The sequence below is a fragment of the Accipiter gentilis genome, chromosome 20 (assembly GCF_929443795.1).
Source record: "Accipiter gentilis chromosome 20, bAccGen1.1, whole genome shotgun sequence".
In the NCBI taxonomy this organism is placed as follows: domain Eukaryota; kingdom Metazoa; phylum Chordata; class Aves; order Accipitriformes; family Accipitridae; genus Astur; species Astur gentilis.
This window is the reverse complement of record NC_064899.1, coordinates 7,612,756-7,632,166: the sequence shown is the minus strand read 5'-3', so window position 1 is coordinate 7,632,166 and position 19,411 is coordinate 7,612,756.

The following is a 19,411-nucleotide window of genomic DNA, read 5'->3' as shown; positions in this document are numbered from 1 at the left end:
GCATTTAATAACTTTGAGCCACTTTAGCGATAGCCATGGCTACTCACTGAGCTCTGTCAATAAATTCTGTATTTTGGTTATTTAAAGAAATACATCATCAAAATGTGGCCAGTTATGTAAAGTATTACTGGGAAAAAAGGTTGTTTACTATTGCACAGAAATTTTGAAAGAAAAGACAGTACTTGCTTCTCCAGGATGAAGTGCGGCTGCCCACACCTGTAATGCATTTTCTCTGTTTTGTGGGAGGTTTTTTCAGCATCTTCCCACAGTGACCTGCAGTCACTGTTTTGTTCCTTGAAGGTGGCCCATTCTATGTATGGAGATGTGAAAAATCTGCAGAGAGCTGACTACTGAATCCTAAGAAAAATGCTCATTAGAATTGGACAGGCAGTTTTAATTCCAATCTTCTAAAATTTTGTAATCCTGTTATGCATTTCAAATTTCAAGTCCTGTCATGCAATTTCAAATGTTATGCATTTGAAAACTTAGGCCAATGTAAGAACTGTGAGAGATTTATGAGATAGACAGCTACTGGCTTAGGTGCGCGACGCTGATGCTCACAGATCACGATTTCTAGTTTAGAGTCAGATCTTACTGTGTTTAGGAGTACTATTAACTGTACTCTGTTTCCACTACGTCTTATGTTCATTTTTGCTTCCCCCTTTCATGCTGGTCTGGTTGGTTTTCAAGAGGCAGAAGCAGAAGAAACATGGGAAGAGAGAGTGCAGTCCCATGACATCTCCAAGCCAGCACCCTCCTCGCTTTCCCACTGCATCTGAATGCATGTTCACATAGTTTCTACTCGTGCTGGCGCTGGCACAGATATTTGTGGGTTTGCTGAAAACAAACACTGCTAAAAAGCTTCTGGCCGGCTGTGCTGCACCCGGGCTGATGTGAGAAGCAAGGCAAGAGCGGCCGGCAGAGCCCGGGCGAGAGGGAGGGACCGTGAGGGGCTCAGCTTTGGCTGGTGCTGCCATGCGATAACGACACGCCGCTTTCCCAGGACTTGCCTGCTGGCTGGCGCTACCGAGGCTGTCGGCTGCCAGAGCAGCAATTTCTGAAACCTCTCTCTTCTGTGGTATATGCAGAGAAGCTAGGTGAGCGAAACAAGCTCTGTGTAGGCAGTCTGCAGAGGCAGAGCCTTAGCAAGGGTCTACCGCAAAACCACTCTGCTTTGCGTACTGTTTTCCAGAGGAATGGCAAAGGGTACGTCCATGACAATCTGACAACTGTGTGCTGAATTTCAAACTACTAGAGCTTCGATGAAGCAATTGTGAAAAAGCCAAACAATAACAACAAAAAAAAAAGTGTGAGTATCATTTCTTCATTGTAATTATAGCCATAGCTTCTTTTTGTTGCTACTTTTAAGAAAAAAAATGAAGTATTACTATGATGAGGTAAGCATCTACCATGGAGAGTTTCAGCTTGCATGTATAAAGTTTTACAAAATTATAATAATCTGAAAATGGATCCAAATATTAGAAAATGACATGCAGGATTAAGTACAGGTGAGCTAATACTTATATCTTAAATTGGAACAATGATGCAGAGAATATATATATTCTGCAGAGGAAGGTGAACCTTAAATATTAGAGAAGGTGATGTATCCACATCTTTTCAAGAAAAGAGGGAATATTAGAATAATCTATTTAATATCAAGGCACATGATACTATTTTGACCTTACAAGTGAGTCTATGATGCAATTCTTATGACTTTATTTGGAAATAAAACCATACTACATAAGGCCTTATAATGAGAATGTATTGAAAGTCAGCATTATTCAGTTTTGCCATTCATACATTGCTAACGCTGCCAGGTATACTGTTACTCTAAGTGACGTTATGGTGCGAGTCTGTTGCTGCTTCTGGGGCATGGCATGATATATGCACTACCTCTCCAGCACCGTATATGCCTGGAACTGCTTTGGGAATGGTTGTTGTATTCATGATGCATCAGAAAAGGTATTTAAAAGATTAATCTTGATATTAGTCAGAATTTCTTCCTGGGAGACCTTGAAAGATTAAATTAGTAGTTATCTGAAACATTCACAGCTCTCTTGGCTTCTAATTTCTAATACAAAAACTTGTTTATTATGGACCGAGTGCTCTATTGTTAACGTGCATTCATGGAAGTCTAGAAGGACTAGAAGGAATTAAGGAAATAATAGGCAGAATTCTCTTCTGAGTTGCATCAATGTGAACATGATTTTCAGAAGTACTAGGCTAGTTTAAGAGTTGTTCAGCTTTTTTTTTTTTAACAATATCACAGCATGTTACAGAAGCCTTTAATTGTGTATGCTGTATGCCCACATCCGCAATTATCTCAGTTCACTAGCGTGAAACTTTGTTAGAGTATGTCATGCTGTCATGTTCTGAACATCACCCAGTGAGGGAGAGTTCCTGGAGAAGAATCTGAAGCACTGAAGTTTGGTTTGTCAGTGACAATTTGGCAATTTTAACCTAAAGGTTTGGTTCTGTGTATAGTGTGAGGATATGACTGTCAAGAGGATTTCTGTAAAATGAAACTTTTCCTTTTGCCAGGTGTCTGTTGAGCTAAAGAAAGATCAATTATAGCATATTTATAGCTCTACGTAAGACCATCTTTGGCTATCACCGTCAACGTATGTAAAATTTGCCTGGAACGGTATGAAAAGGCTGTAAGAAAAGAAGAAATAGGCCTACTGTAGACACAGCAACTGATTCCAGCTCTTACTGTCAAGAACCCTTAGTACACAGAGCTACTAGGTGGTCTTCATTATGTCTCTCTTAAAAATTCTGAGATTATGTGGAACCATGATGGCCATCCTATTTAGATATTAGTATTCATTGCATGGCTCGTTGGGTTTTTTTGGCAAACAACAGAAGTGTTGAGATTTTGTACCCATCAGTGCTCAGGGATGATTATTATTTTACAAGGCTTACTCTTTGAATTGGTGCAAATATCAGAGAACTGATAAAAATACATGATCTTTGCCCCACAGACCGCATAAGATATTGCTTATCTGCACGTGCCAGAGATAATCTCATATATTTTGTGTGAAACGGTCAGTGATCACAAATTCTAAAACGTTATTCTCCAGCTCTCCAGCAGCATACACATGTGTTTGTGGAACACAACAACATTCACTGATTTCTCGTTTCTCCCACACTGATTAGCGTCAATCCTCCTAAACCAGAGTTGTCTTATTTCATCTGCTAATCATAGCATTTGTCTTCTGAAATGTGGAATGATTCGACAACAGTTGAAATCACTATGTGACGTTTTCCTTCCCCAAATTCGATTAATATGCTAGGTAGAGCAATTGCAATGGATTTTCCCTAAAAATTCATCAGGGTGGGATGGGGAACGTAATTCTTGATGGTGCGACTACAAGAGATTTCCTTGGTTTTCAACTGTTAATTTCCCGTTCAATTGAATTAAGACATTTCCAGCAACTAGTAAAATTGCGCTCACATTACATTGACTTTGTGTTGCCTAGAAGCAATGCAGTAGATCATTATCTGATTAAGTAATAGCTAACTTATTGATCACATCAATATCCTTCTGTGAAAGTTGTGTAAAAATAATCTCAGAGAATTAACTTATTAACTATGGAAATTATTAGTATGCCGGCCACTGGCTGCCAGAATCAGACCACGCCCAAGTTAGGAAGGTTTTCTTTTATTCAGGTTTCTTCTCCTTTGTACTGTCAGAAAGTTGAAATAAGATACAGTTTCTGAAGAATTTTGTGAAAAATGTCTTCTATAAATTTGAATCGCCCTCTTGATCACATTGAAGACCATCTGACAGGCATAATAGAGATGCAGCTTGCAGTCTCACTTGTGATTATTTAAAATTTAAACTGGCTTGTTGAAATATACTGTGAATGGTTGTGGATACCTAGTGGAAATGTCTTTTGTCATTTTGGACGTTTCGGTTTAGCACAGTCCTTTTTAATATCTTTTCTAATTTAAGCTACATAGTATTATTTTAAAAGAACTTTTTCTAGATGTAAAATTTCTAAATAATCTTGCAGATGCATATAGAAAATAAATCCTAGCTACTGTTATTCTCAGAATCTTGATTGTCAGGTGTCTTACATGCAAGTGAATACTGCAAAATCCTAGAATATAATTTTGAGAGGAATCAGTGGGGAATACTTAAACAGATGTTCTGTAATCTTTGCAGATACTGAACTTGTCACCTCAGAGTAGAAACTAGGTTTTGGAGCAAGGGTGCATGGATCAGAGGATGCTGAGCTGTCACTTAGGGGCATAAATAGTCACAAAACAGTATTTTATTTTTAAAGCTAAAAGCATAACAACAGTTTTGTCCTTTCTGCTTATTTAGAAATGCATACTTTAGAACTCTCACACTTACTGAGAAAAAAACCTGTTGATGAAACAAAAGGATTTCTTTTTCATGCTTGAAGAAAAAACTACATAAACTATAGTAATTAATCAAATTCATTCCACAAACCATGTATCACATAGTCCATATTGCAAACAAAATATAATACTTCCAGTCAGAGCACTAAAAAAATTAATAATCTTTATATAAGCTTTTCCCCTTTCCAAAATAAATTAAACCAGAAATTTTAAAAGTATTTAATGGAAGATAGTTATTCTTTTGCCAGATGAGGTTCCTTCCCTAACAAACCAAGACAACAGTAACAAACAACCAAAAAAGTACAGAAAGAAAACCCCCTTACGCATTAAGTAGCTAAGTCAGATGTAAAGTGAGATAGCAGAGTCGCAGCAGATACTGCAATTATTCTATCACCTGCGGTTTATTTACTTTTACTTGGAAGACGAAGATGGTAAGGCAGGGAGCACAACAGAAGAGTAGGACGGTGAAGCAGCAGTGGGGGAAGTGTGAGGGAGGAGAGTTTGTAAGCAAACAGCCACAGAATTGTGGTTTTATAGATCTCTTTTAATATGTTCTTCCTACATCTTAAAAAATCAGTCTTTCCTGCTTTGGCAGAGCGTTCATCTTAGAATATGCATCTGGATCCTGTCTTCTGGTTTCCCTCAATGACATTTGGAGAAACGGATATGCGACAGCTAGGTCCTTCCCTTAGCAACTCTCAGCGTAGCAGTAGTGTTAAGTCTACTTTCTGATTCCTTTTCAATGCAATAAGCTTTTCTTTACCTCATCTTTATCTGTAGACTGTTCTGTGATACCCTGAGAGAAACTCATAGGTCATACTTTCTCATTCCTATGCTTGTCAATGTTCATCATCGTATGATCAATAATTTACCAGCTGCTTTCCCACAGCAACACAAACTAGTGACACAAAACCAGCCCAAGAACGTCTGTGTCATTCACGGCTCCCTCAGTTGCTCGCTGTTATTGTGACATCTCAGCAGTGGCTTTATCTACGCAGTCATCAAGCTGCTATCACGGAGCTTTGACCTAAAGCTTTGCTGTCATTTGGATAAGTCACCTATGCCCACTTTGCACAATCCATTTAACTAAGTGGGTACATGATGTGCTGGGAGGAGTGCATTACAGTGAGGAGTAACAGGACAGAATCTTAAAGAGAGCAAAATATTTTTGCTGCTGTCGTAAATACTTACTAGCTGCGAAACTTCGGCATCGTGTGTTGTTGCCCTCATTCTGGTGCTTTTATAGCAGGTGTTACCTTGCTGTATGAATGGTCTGAAACTAGATGGGATAAAAGTGTTATCAGTGTCGAACAGCTACGCTAACACTCCTTGGTGTCGGAGGAAGAGCTGCTCTGGGAGAGGAATGTAGTCCCATAGGAATTAAAGACTATTGTAAGCATTACCTGTTTCATCTACACAGATAACATGATTTAAAGATGAGGGCATCTCTTTGGCTGTGCTTCCTTTAACATAAGTACACCACAACATAGTTTGCATATTAAAAAAAGAAAATAGCAGTATACCCTTGCAGTGAAGAAATGCAACTGCATCTTGGGCTGTATTAGCAAGTACTCAGAAAGCCAAGGGAAGCAATTCTTCCCCTCTGGCATTTCTAAGACCATACCTGGAGGACCATGTCCGCTTTTGGGCTCACAGTACAAGACAGTCAGTGACATACCGTCAGAGAGGACCGCCGTGATATGAGGGCTGAAGCACAGCAGGAGGGGCAGAAAGAGCCGGAGTTGTTCAGTGTGAAGAAAGGAAGGCTGAGGGGAGACCTTATTGCTCTATAGAGGTACCTGGTGGGAGGTACAGAGTAAACAGTGCCAGAATCTTCTAGGAGGTGCACAGTGGTAGGACAAAAGGCAACAAAACCAAGCGGGAGCTTAGTTAAGTTTGGTTAGATATTAAGGAGAAAAAAAAATTACCCTGAGCGTGGTCTGACGCTGGCACAGGTTGCCCATAGAGATTGTTGGATCTCTATCATGGAGATATTCAAAACTGAACAGGACAAGGCCCTAAACAACCTGGTCTAACTGGACCTGCTTAGAGCACGAGGCTGGTCTAGATGACCTTCAGAAGTAGTTTTCAACATGTAAGTCTTACATATCAATGATTCTATGAAAAAAATCAAACCCCAGCCTAAATACAATACTCCAGTATATAAAAAGGAGGTGAGAAAGAGAACACTACAGAATTTTACATCCAAATTGTCTAACCTGTGTAGCAGATGCCAGTGTTTGGATCACAAAGGGAAATATGAAATCGTTAAAATACATAAAAATGTAATACTAGATTTCTTTACCAACTTTTTTGATTATTATCAAAGTAGCTAAGGAAATAATATCTCATCACTTATTTAGTGCATCCTAGGTGTTTTCATTGTAACCGTCCTTGTCATTGCTGTACATTTACATTGCAATTGATGCTCTTGGGTTAAGGTGCTCTGTGGCTGCTGTACGGGCATAGTATTTTATCTTATTTGTCAGCCACAGCTTGCGATATGTTATGACATGACATAAAGCTGTGCAACATAAGAAAGAAAAAAAAGAAGCAAGTCATCCACTCTGACATAATTTCTGTAGTGCAGAACAATTTTTTCTTCTAATTCAAGCCTCAGAACCAAATACAACATATCAGTTGTCAATCATGAGTTGTGTTAATGCAAATATATTACTTCCTAAAAGAAACATAAAGCTTCAGAAGTACTCTTTTTGTTTTGGGATAAACAGTTGTTTCCTTGGGGTTTTTTTATGATATAAGGCTATTAGACTTCCTAAATAAAATGTATTAAAAGTGCACTTCCAAAATTGTCTTTGTTTTCAAATATTAGGTAAGTTTCCCTTCTGTCATGATGGCTGCTATGGCAGTAGAAGATAATCCTATACATTAAATCCTAAAGCTAGCAGATCAAGTCAGACTAATTTGAATCAAAATAAAGCCTGAAAAAATAATGGAATTGGAAGCAGCTTCTCTCAAAACAACAAATAGCCTTTGAAGAAATAATTTCGATATGTTTCCTCTTACATAATGTGCATGATTACAGTATCCAAGCATCTTGCATATGTCAACACGCTTGTCCTCACAGACACATTTTCAGAAAGAATTGTATTCAATGTTGTTTGTTTGCTTACTTCTTGATTGACTACCCCAATCTGCTGCAGTTCTTAAGTTCATAGTTACAGTAGCTACAGTACTTGAAATTTTTCTGGCAGGGTTGCATATTTATATCCTTACACACAGATTATGTACCGCTTCTAATGAGTTCTCAAATATACAGCATTTTAAGGACTTTATTGACAAAAACTTTAATGCCTTTGTAAGTGTTGTGCTGATAGATTTATAGCGCCTTCATAGAAATTAACTCTTATCTTTAAAAGATAACACATCTGGTAATATAAGAATAATTGGTTCTGTAACCTTTCCGCTGACTGAAGTTTTGTGAGCAGTAGTCTGGCTTTCCACTTTCTGAAAACTTGAGATGTGAAAACCTATGCAGGTTTTCTGTGTGAATAAAGTTATTAAGAATGGTAAAGACTATAAATTACTGATACTTCCTTAAATATACACAGTGTACCATCCATTGGTGTTTTCCATACCCGGGTTCAGCTGTTTAAATTTCTGTCCTTGAATGTAATTGCACCTGTAGGCTGAAGGAGAATCACGTACTTGTATTAGGCACAGACAGTCTCCAAACAGAATGACAGAGTATCAGAGAGAGGAAGAAATTGTCAAATATGTTTTCTGGATAACTTAATGCATGCAACCTAAGGTTGCATGTATGAAGGCTTAAATAGCTCTTCTCTCCAAGAATCAAGTACGGGAGTAATAAAAGTTTTCCCATCAGCAGCGAATGTCCAGCGACTTCTGGGGAAGCAGAGCTCCAGTATGTGTAACAGTTGCTTTGGGAGACAAATGCCTCTATAACAAATGCCCCCTCCCACCCCATCCCAGCCGCCCTGTCCTCCTCTCTCTTAGCTGTTATTGCCGAGCTTGGCATCATATGGTATGGAATATCCCTTCGGTCACTTTGGGTCAGTTGTCCTGGCTACGTCGCCTCTCCATCTCTTGCCAATCCCCGGCCTAGCGGCCTCTGAGGAGGGGTTGGACAGGCAACCCTGATGCTGTGTGAGCACTGCTCGGCAGCACCAAAACGTTGGCAGGGTATCAGCCCCCTTCTAGCTACAAAGCACGGCACTATGAGGGCTGCTATGGTGAAAGTTAACTCCATCCCAGCCAGACCCAAACAGAAAGTTTGGAAATTTGATGGTTATTCATTGTTTATAGAGAAAATGAGACTGAGCCTAATATACCAGGATGTTAGCTTATGTATCAATCACTTTTACAAGTTCAGCTCTTGCCTAGACAAATACCATGTTGTTTCATGTCTACATTGAGTGCTGATACCATATAATTTTATAAGAATTTAAATTTCATCATGGTACTCTTCTGGTGCGTCCATTCAGTGGCTCCCTTTCTTTTAATGATAAAGTAGTACAAGCCTCTCGCCTTCAATGTGAGGCCAGATAGTTCATCTTCCACCCTTCCTGTCAGCTGTAATTCAGTATTAAGAATATTGCTGCAGACCACCAGCCTATGCTGACAGCTTCCATCACACTCCTCAGATAAGCACAACCAGGCTGTTTCTACTGCTGCCTATCAGCCTACCTACGACTACATGAGCAGTTTTTAAATTGTTTCCCTTCAAATGTCTCCTTAAGTTTTTCTTGTCATGTGTTGCCTAGATGAAGTTGCTGATAGTCTAAATGGTTGTCATGTGCTTTTGCCTACCACAGTGGTTCCTGTAGTTTCTTTCCTTCCTTGAAGATCACCTTCCATGAGTTACTCGATTTGAAATTTCTTTGCAGACCATTTTCAGTCTCTGTTTGTGCAGCATCAAGCTCAATGGAGTAGTGGTCTCTAAAGGGGATTGTGTGCTATCCCGATAGTTTACTGATAAGTGAAAACCCACATGATTCACAACTGAAGGGTGGTGGTGGTTGGGTTTTTTTCCTGTTCAACTAGCTGTGACTAATCGTTAAAAGCTTTAGACAGTTTTAAAATTAATGCATTTATAAACAGAATAAAAGGCAGCTTTTGTTATAAAAATGATTAATGTTTGCTACAGATTTTTATTAGAAGTTAATAAAGAAAATAATAAAGACAGATTTAAGTTAAAGCTATCATCCATAATTCATCTGAGAACCTCTTTTTTCTTATCACTATGTAGTGTTTTTGTATGCAAAAACAGCACACAGTTTTCAATGGAAATCAGAAGTAGGGAAAACTTTTTCAATAAGAAATCATTGAGTGTGCAATTCATTCCTGCATTCCTGCTTAGTTTGGTAGGGCCTGGTTCTTGCGCCATTCTGGGTTCCTTATAAGCACCATATATTATTTTCCAGTGTGGTGTCTGAGCGAGTAGGGGAGTTTGAAGTAATTGTTGTTTGGAATATCTATTTTTGATAGTCAAGTCCTGCAAATTGGCTTTGTGTCAGCATGCAAAAATGGCTATTAACAACCGTATTGTTTTCATTGCTCATGTACTGAGGGAATGTAGTTAGTTTGCATATTTTATAAACTGAAGAAAAAAAATAAAAGAAAAAAAATAGTATCAGGAAGCAGTCCATGTTTCTAAAGGCATTGCTAAAGGGTTTCCAGCCTGAAGACTGTTAAAAAAAAAAAAAACAAACACAAAACTTTTGAGACATTTTAATCTCAGTATAACATGGCCATTATCAGCCTGAGGAATGCTGGGTGAGAGATTAAGTATGTTTACTAACTTGAGATCTAATTAAAAAGCTGTGTGACGAAAGAAATGAAGGAGAATATTTCTTACAATAAAATTCTCTAAATCTTAGATGTTGGCAGAACTTGGACTAAGAATAAAGCTGAGAAGTTATACTTTCTTTGAATACAATGTTCCAGTTAAAGATAGAGATATAACATTATAGTCTGTGGCAGACATATAAACCCCATAATTTTCTATGAAAATGTATATAGCCATTTTCTCTTATGTCCTACCCACCTCCGGCAGGGTAGACAGGTATTTACTTTTTTGAAAATGAGTAATTTTTGAAGAATTACTTTTATACTCAGATCAGGCACTGTTATGTTTGTTGTTGCAGCAGTTGAAAAGACAATTGGGAGGGGGGGGGTGTCAGAAGATTATCAGCATTTTAATGAGTTGAAAATTTGTCTTTCACTAATACATTAGAATAGTGATCCTGATTTCTTAAATTTTGCCATATTCAATTATTCCAGTTAAATATTCAGAACTGAGTGGAGACAAAGATGGAAGATCAAAGTTCTTGGAGAAAAAATTAATGATTTTCAGGGCACAGGCACAAGGTTCCCCAGTGTTCTTCCCTCTGCAAGTGTACCATTCAGTTACCTCTGCCCCAATTTTAGTTTGACATTTCTCCAAGTTGCAAGTGTCATGCTATCTCATTGCAAAAATAATAGAATAGAAGACAGAAATGTCGTGGTATCACATACTGTATCATGAGTAAGGTTGGTAAGTTCTAGTGTGAAAGTTGCCTGAAGCACTTGCTTCAGGTTTTTTTAAATATTCGCATTTGAATGAACATTTTAACTTTTTCCCACTCAAACTCTACCTATTTGCTTATTTTCCAAAGACTGCTCATTTGTGAGCATAAAAGACCCTTGTAATCTGTTTCATGACTGCTCCAGTCTTTTTAAGTCTGTCTTTTTCCCTTCAGCATCTTTTTTTTTTTTTTAAGAATTTTTCTCTTTCACTGTGATTTTTGTCTTTCTGTGTATCAAGTAGATACACCCAGTGGTTGTATACTTTTTTCTCATGTGCATTAGTTTTTGTTTTCCTCAAGTTCCGTCAATGCAGTCCTACTAAGTGAGCCAAAGTTAACAGTATAACTCCATAATTGCTATATGAAAGGACTTGGTTTTCTCTTTGTTTAAAAGAAATTTAAAATGTTTGTTTGGCTCTCAATGTTTGTATGATACAGTTTTGTTAAATCAATATATACGTTAAAAGTAACATATATAACCAACATATGTTGGTGAAAACACAGTAAATTGATGGAAAAAACTCATTGATATTAGTGTTGTTAGATGAGGTACATATTAGAATAATAATTTTAGCTAAAATAGATTGAAAATAAGCCAACATTTAAATTAATTTCAGAGCAGAACTTTTTATAACAACTTAAGGAGTTTTTTGCTTCTCTTAGATATGTTTTAAAAGGACAACAGTTGAGATTTTAGACTCTATATCTAGATAGTCCTGCAATATTGCTGAAGGAGTGGTGAGAATACCATCTTTAACAAATAAGTTTGCCAGCTGTTACATACTGATTTTAATGTGTCATTTTAAATGTCACAATATTATAAAATAATTTGAAGTTTTAAATAATTAAATAAAAGACATGGAAGAATCTGCCTACCTTAGGTCTAAATGGCAACACAATTTTAGCCTCATTACATAGATTAATGTCTTTATAATGTATGCAGTCACTTTCAAAGCACCTATAATTCTTGGAAAATTTAGTAGTGCAAAAAAAGTTGGAGTATACAAATCCAGTGATTCAATGTTCTGGAAATAAATAGAAAGATGATAACAAGAAGAAGAACAAGGCAGGTGCCTGTAACATTTTTCAGAACATCAGCTTGTCTCAAAAGAAATAGGAATAAATTTATTAATAGCACAACCCCTTAATGTTGGTCAGAAAGAGTATTCATTATTTCGGAGACTGGAAAGATCAGTATTGGATAGATTTTCTCAGTATTTGTTGTGGCTTCCTCTGAGTCTTAGTTTGAGGCATGCAAACATTCAGATGGTATACGCAGGTTCCTTTAATAACTTGGAAGAGAGAAGAAAGCCCATTTGGTGTTACTCCATCCCAAGCATTTTATAGCTTAGGGAGGATAGTGGCTGCCAGGAGCATCAAAGATTTTTTTCCTAATTTCTTTGTTTGAAAAGTAGATTCAGTGAAACTATTTCCTTAGAGTCCGTATTTTATCAGTTGGTATCTGCTTTCTAAAACAACTCAACTCTCCTAGCACTAAGAATCGTTCACTCCAAAGACTGAATCATTTCACATACAGAAAACTGTTGCCGACTTTAGAATTTTGCAAGCCGACATCTAATCCATATTACTATTATTTGCTTTATTAGTGGGTGATAGCTGATATTGAGGCTGAACTGATAAGAATTAACAGGTCTTTAATCCATTTGATAATTCACAGATATTCAAACTGAATCACTGTCACAGTGATGCTTGGTTTTCTACTGCCGTGATATGCAGGTTATTGAAGAGCAAGTGTAGGCTGGAAACCTGTCCAAATGTAAGAAGGATAGAAAGTGTTAATATCCCATGACAGAAATAAAGCTTTTCTTTTCCCTACTTAAATATTGCCACTTAACATTTTATGAAATGTAATAGCCTATGTTGCCCAGGTGGCATTCTCCCCTGGTGTCTTGATTAAATATTTACTTTGTTTAAGAGTCAACAGAGGACAGAAAAATCTCTGAAAATACATTTTTAAACATTCTCTAAAGGTTCATATTAAAAAGGCATTTTAAACAGAACTCTGTGAAATGCATTTTATTTGCATGAAAAAATATTTCATATCATGTTTCTTCAACATTTAGATGGTTGCACAAGTTTAGGTTTTGAATTATTCATTTACAGATATTTGCGATGTACAAATATGGTGAAAAAACCCTACCAACCAAACAAAAGAGAAAAAACACAAACCCTGCATCAGACAGCCTAAATGCCAATTAGAAATTACAAATAAATTACATCAAACATGGTTACGTGAGTTCATGTGCAATTTGTTACTAAACAAAATGTTATACAAATTTTTTGGAAGGAATTTGTATGAGGGAAGTCTACAAAAGAGGAATATTATTGCAACATTACAGTAGTATCTAGATTCATCTACAATAGTTTAGGTTCCTTTTTGCTGAATTATTCACAGAGATGGTGTTTCAAAATTTTAAGGAATTTCAAAGAACGGAAGAAATGAAGTATCCACATTTATTTAGATGGAAATACAGGCATAAGTAAGACTTGTCAAAAGATAAGCAAGTTGTCTGTGGGTAAGCCATAAAAGAAAACCTGTTCTTTCTCTGAAGGATTTGCTCAATAACTACTATCAAAACACTACATTTCTTAGTACTGTGGCAAAATAAAGCACCAGCTCTAATCTGAAGGTCTCATCTATTAGAGGTTATCATGTGGCTTGACCTCTTTTTTGAAATGACCAGGAAGCAAGATTTTTCTTTGCATCGACTTTGTACTGTTGTGATAAACACAGAAGTCTGGTAGGAATCACACTGAAATAACCAGGGTGTTTTTTTCCACAAACCACACAAGGATGGTGTGATAATAAGTTACATTTCCAACATTGCACCACTGTCAGTCCTAAACACAAATTGTTAGTTTCCAAAGAACATATTAATTGACCTAAAACTCATTAGATATTTAACATAATCTTGTAAGCCTTAATATTTTGTGTTTCTAGCCTAAGTACTTGTTCCATTTTACAATTGTAAGAACTGGTAAACTACTGTTTGACTGACAATTATTTGACTGTAGGAGCTACATTTTTAAGAATCCCATTTATTACAGATAGTAAAAAAACATGATTCAAAGCAGAACAGGAGATTAAAATATCTGTAAGTGGCAAGCGTGCAAATCTAATTCCCACAATTTGTGTGCATTCTATCCTTGTAAAAAAAAATAAAAAAATAAAAAAATTAAAATCACATATTAAGTATAGTAGCTACTATGTTCTTTTCCCTTGTTTTTTCTTGTGGTCCATGGTATTGCTTTAATATTTTCCATCTTTTCACAAAATTAAATTTTGTAAGACCTTTTATGTATTTCATCTATACCTATTATGTAGGAGTGAATTATGTATTTATTAGATAGGACTATATTATGTAAATAAAATGAAAAGCAAACTGCAAAATAACTTCTTCTTTTAGGACATTGGAAATCTGAAATGTAGTAAACAAAAATACTAACCCGAGTATGTTGGGCAAAGCTGGGTGCAAACTGTCTGTATTCGCTGTCATTGTGATCGTTGTTCTACAGCAGTCTTTAGGTGTTACTCTAGCACTCTTTTAGCTTGGACCCAGGGTGCATATCTGCAGTGAATCTTCTAATGGTCCCCACTTTACTGGGCTTTTGTTTATAGTCTAGGGCAGCCCCTCATGAACCCCTGCTTTTTCATGTGAAAGACAGAAGATAAATCTTGGAGACATGCCTCAGGTGCTTTACCCAGAAGCAAGGGTTCCTTCCTTGGGACCAGATTAAACCCCCTAAAATCAGTATACCGAAGACCACTAGGTCATCAGCACAGACTGTTTTGTCCGTAGCAGAGCAAAAAATTGCTTACTTCATTTCTTACCTGTATCACTCTACTCTTATCAATTTAAAAAAAAACCCAAACCACAAACAAAAACAGAATAAAAGTTAACTCTTAAAGAAACATTCCTAGTCAATGTATATATCCTTACTTAGAAGTTAAGGTGAATCAAACCATTAAGCAACCTCCATGAGTGATAGTTCTTAGAAGTTCGCTTACCCAGCAGAAAATATGATTAACAAAAGGCAGTTCCTCTGTGAGCAGTTGTTAATGTTTGAAGACTGGTAAAATTGCTGAGTTTAAGAAAGAAAAAAATATTATATTTTTGACAATTTAACGTGAACTCATGCAGTCCAGTTGTATGCTTTAAAATATATTTGCCAACAAGTCACTGTCTCTTATTTCTCTTTCTGTTTTGAAGGGCCTACTTTTAAAGCATCATTCCTAGTGTGATTTTTCTTTATTCAGGTCTGGTGTATATGTGTACGAAGTGCTGAGGGAAGAATGTGTCTTTTGAAAAAGACCCAGAGTTGCACTTTCCAGAACACCAACAAAGACTTGATTAGAGATAACAAAGCTACCCATTAAAATATGCAAGATTTTTAACGATACACCCAACATAATCAGGTTTCTGCTTCTTTTATTTCTTCCTACGTAATAACTCATAAACATTTGTTCCATGTTCTTGTCTCTTCTCGTACTTGAGGTGATTATACTTCTGAAATTTGTACAGAGAACCATGTGTCCTGGGAGTTGCTTGAGAATTTAAAAATACATACTTTAAAATTGTGTTGCAATTTACAGTTTTTCATTTCTGTGTATTTTTTCAGAAGACAGGCTATCGCCCTCCTACTTCTGCCTTTCAGTAATACATAGGATCAGAAGGATTTCTTCACAAATATTTAGCATACATTAAAATGCACAAGTAGATTTCATAGTTCTGGAAGAGTCTATTTTAATACTCTGGCGCCATTTATTTTATGGACTTTGCAAACCAATGCTGTAGGTTATTTTCATGAAAGGGTTGCCTCAGTTGTGAAGTAGCTGATATTTCAGAGTCACGGTTGTCATTCTGTAGATGCAAATTTGAAAAAAAAAAATAATCTAAAAAGAAGAAGAAATAGTGGCAGAAAAGTTTGAAGATGACTTTATAATTCAGCAGAAGCTCAATTACTGTTGCTCTAGAACACAAACTTTTTTTATGATTTTTTTTCTTTGTTTTTTTTTGGTAGGGATGCAGAAACTGAAATTGTCATTAGCACAAAGGTAGTTAGAGGGTTAATCTTGTGTGCAACACAACAACAGTGACTGTAAAAAAACATAGTATTTTTATGTGAGAAAGAGCTAGTTCTAAGAATCATTATGTGGTATGAAGGTTGGGATATCCAGATGTTTTTTCTCTTCTATCAGATAATAAAAGACAAAAAAGAAAACAAGATCAAAAGTGGGGAAACCTCCAGAGTTGCAGCAGGCAAACAGGCACAAAGAGAATTTGGTAAATGAAACCATCTATACTAAGAATCCATGCTAAGGAGTTGGTTACTACTGAGATTTAATTAGCAACTCAGTACTGGGAAAAGAACCAATTATACAAGCACAGGGAGTTAACTAGGGAGGCTGAATCCTGACCTGCATCTTTTAAAAAGCTTCTTGTTTATACACAGAAAGTGCTTTTGCTTTTCTTGTTTGTTTTCAAACAGTAGCCAAAATACTGAAAATTATTCCTGGGAAGTTTGGAGGTGAATTTTATTTTGGCTTGCCATCCAAGTCTTAGAGGGGCTTCCAAATTTTATTTTAACATAGTTTTCTCTGGAAAATAAGCTAAAAACCTTAGAAAACATGTTTTTCTCCACTCCCCCTGCCCCTTAGTTTTTCTGTCCGTGTCATGGCTCTTTGATATTTGAAAAATAGTAACACATGCTGATCTCTCTCTATGTATAGACCTATATGTAGACCCAAGGAAACAAAAAAACATTGACGTTCATCCTGTGTAAAAATATAAATGAATCTTCCTTATTTTTTAACACCTATCCTGACTTTCAGATCTTCTAAAAATATGTTTCCTTTCCTTTTGTAATGCTAGGTGATGCTTATTATTAAAACATTTTCTTTTTATTGGACTTTAGTATACTACTTGATCAACGAAAAATAGATTGGTTGATTGCTTTGTATTTTATATTTTGGTCAGTAAAGCTAGTCTGAATTCTTAATTTACAAGCCTTCACTAAATTTCTGAAATGCATGTGATTTTAAATACACACAAACCTCATTTGTAGCTCAAATACCTGCTTAAGCTACTACATTAATGTGATCCTCAAATCTCTACATTGATTGTCCATAGATATAATACTGAATTAAAGATTGGTCATTAGTCATCAAATTATTTAGTCATAAAGATCACATTTATCTTTTAGACCTACTGCTACCATGCAATACAGTTGTCTAAGCTGTTCCCTAAGACAAACGAGTGCTGAGTATCTGATATTGCTAGGACATAGACTGAAGTTCTTGAGAATCTGAGATTTCAGCAGATTTCCATCTGTGAAGTCAACGTCCAACGGAGTTCTGTGTGCTACAGGTTACATTGTGGTTTATACCTAAATGACCTGGTTTGGTCTCTTTGTTACCACCTACCATTCTTACATTGCTATAACCATGTATATAAAAAAAAAAAACAAGCTGAATTAAAACACAGCCATACAAAATTAGTGAAAGAAAAAGGTTCAGAACTCTTCATATCCATTAGATATTGTTTGGACCCACCTTTTGAATGTGACAATGATCCAATTTTGTATGCAGTTTACGGCAGCAGCCACGTTGAGGCCTCGATGGAGCTGCTGTTTAGACGGGGAAGATTCTGGACTGAGGAAAGGTGAACACTCAGATGTTTGTTCCCTCATCATGTGCTCTAGAAAAAAATATGTCTTTTTATGCATTTTGCTGGTGATCTGATGACTCCGGCCCTATTAGTCTGCTCATCACCTCAGAACTGTCCCTGGCTGTAGTTAAGTATTTAGACACAGATACAGGTAAAAAACTTGATTAACCATCAGCACGTCTGCTTAAGTCATGTTTTGGTCTGACTTGTTGACCAGAAGCAGAGCATTGCTTTTCAATATTAATCTCCAAATACCTTAGATTATATAGCGCTTCATTGAAGCTGCGTTTGTTTCTTGCCCGTATTCCCGCAGAGTCTAACTTGTTGGCCAGCCTGTATCTTTCAGACTGTCATCAATTATGTATATTTACACTGAATTAAACTTACCATCATAATCATACAAGACAGTGGCACTAGTGAAACAGATATTTTGAATACCTGTATCCAGAGAATTCTGGTTCTGACCAGATCTATATGAATAATATAATTTGGTTCAATATCTGAACTATAGAAATCCAAAGTTATTTGGATTAATTAAGTATCGGTTGTTTTCGATATGAAACAAGATGCTGTGTTTCATTGTGAAGTTGTGTAGAAAAATCCCACCCAATAATTCTTTGAAAAAGCAAACTTTTTGAGTTGAAATCTGAAAGATTTTGTTCTGAATATCTGAAACAATAATATTTGATACTATTATAATATATTTATCCCCATTTTACTCAGCCAAAAGTATTTGCCTAATTCTACGTGGGTTCCCTATGATTAATTCTGACTTAGTTGTTGTTTCACTTATTGTGCATGTCCCATTCACAGCTGTCTTATTTCTAAATTATGAGAAGAGGTTCAAACTTTAAACTATTGTGTGGCTGATATCTCCACAGGTTCTACAATTCTATTTGGTTGTAAAGGCCAGGAAGTTCTCTAGTGCAGCCCTCGGTTTCCAGGGAGGACATCTGGATGCTTAGCACAGCAGGCAATAAAAATTAGCAGTTTCCTAACAAGCAGATTTTGAAATACACATAGTAATAAATATAATTCCACAAAATATACACTAACAAGGCATTAGGTAATAAATTACTAAATTGAGATTTATGTGCTTTATTCCCTGGAAACTACTGTCTGTCTATATTTAGAGCTAAAAATGGCTGTTCACCTTGTAAGGTTTTATAAAAGTCCCTACTGCTTTTCTAAGTAAATTATTTTTCTGTAGCCTGAAGCTACTAACAGTACCTGAAGAATTAATAATGGTGTTGGCACAGGTCAGCTTGTATCCTGCCAGTTCTCTCTCACACTGGGCACACGCACTAAGACTACAGTACTTGCAGCCCCAGTGGGGTTTATTACATTTGCTGATAGTGATGGCGGTAGTAATCTTAAGTGACTAGCAAAACAGGAGGGCACTAAACCAGCTATGGCTAAGATACGTTGATAATCAACAAAAGAAATGCATCCTTAAGTGGAAGTTTTCAGGACTTCAGCAAAAAGCCTTTGGAAGAGTTTGGGTTGGCAGGTACTTCATCAGTGCTTCACCAAGGGAGCTTAATTTCTTCTGCGAGAACCTGGCAAAATTAACCGATTTTACCTACCTGAAATTTTAGATAGAAACTTGAAAAAAACAGAATAATAAAATCTAACGTTAATTCAGAGATGTTACTTGGCTAGCTTCTGGTTTATCGGTGTATTGAACTGTCATCTTTCTAGCAGGTTTGAAAAGTTAAGTGATATTCCAGTACACTTAATGGGGGCGGGAAGGTTGTGTTTTCTGTAGGTTTACTTGTCAGGGTTTACAAAGCTGTTCTGAAGACT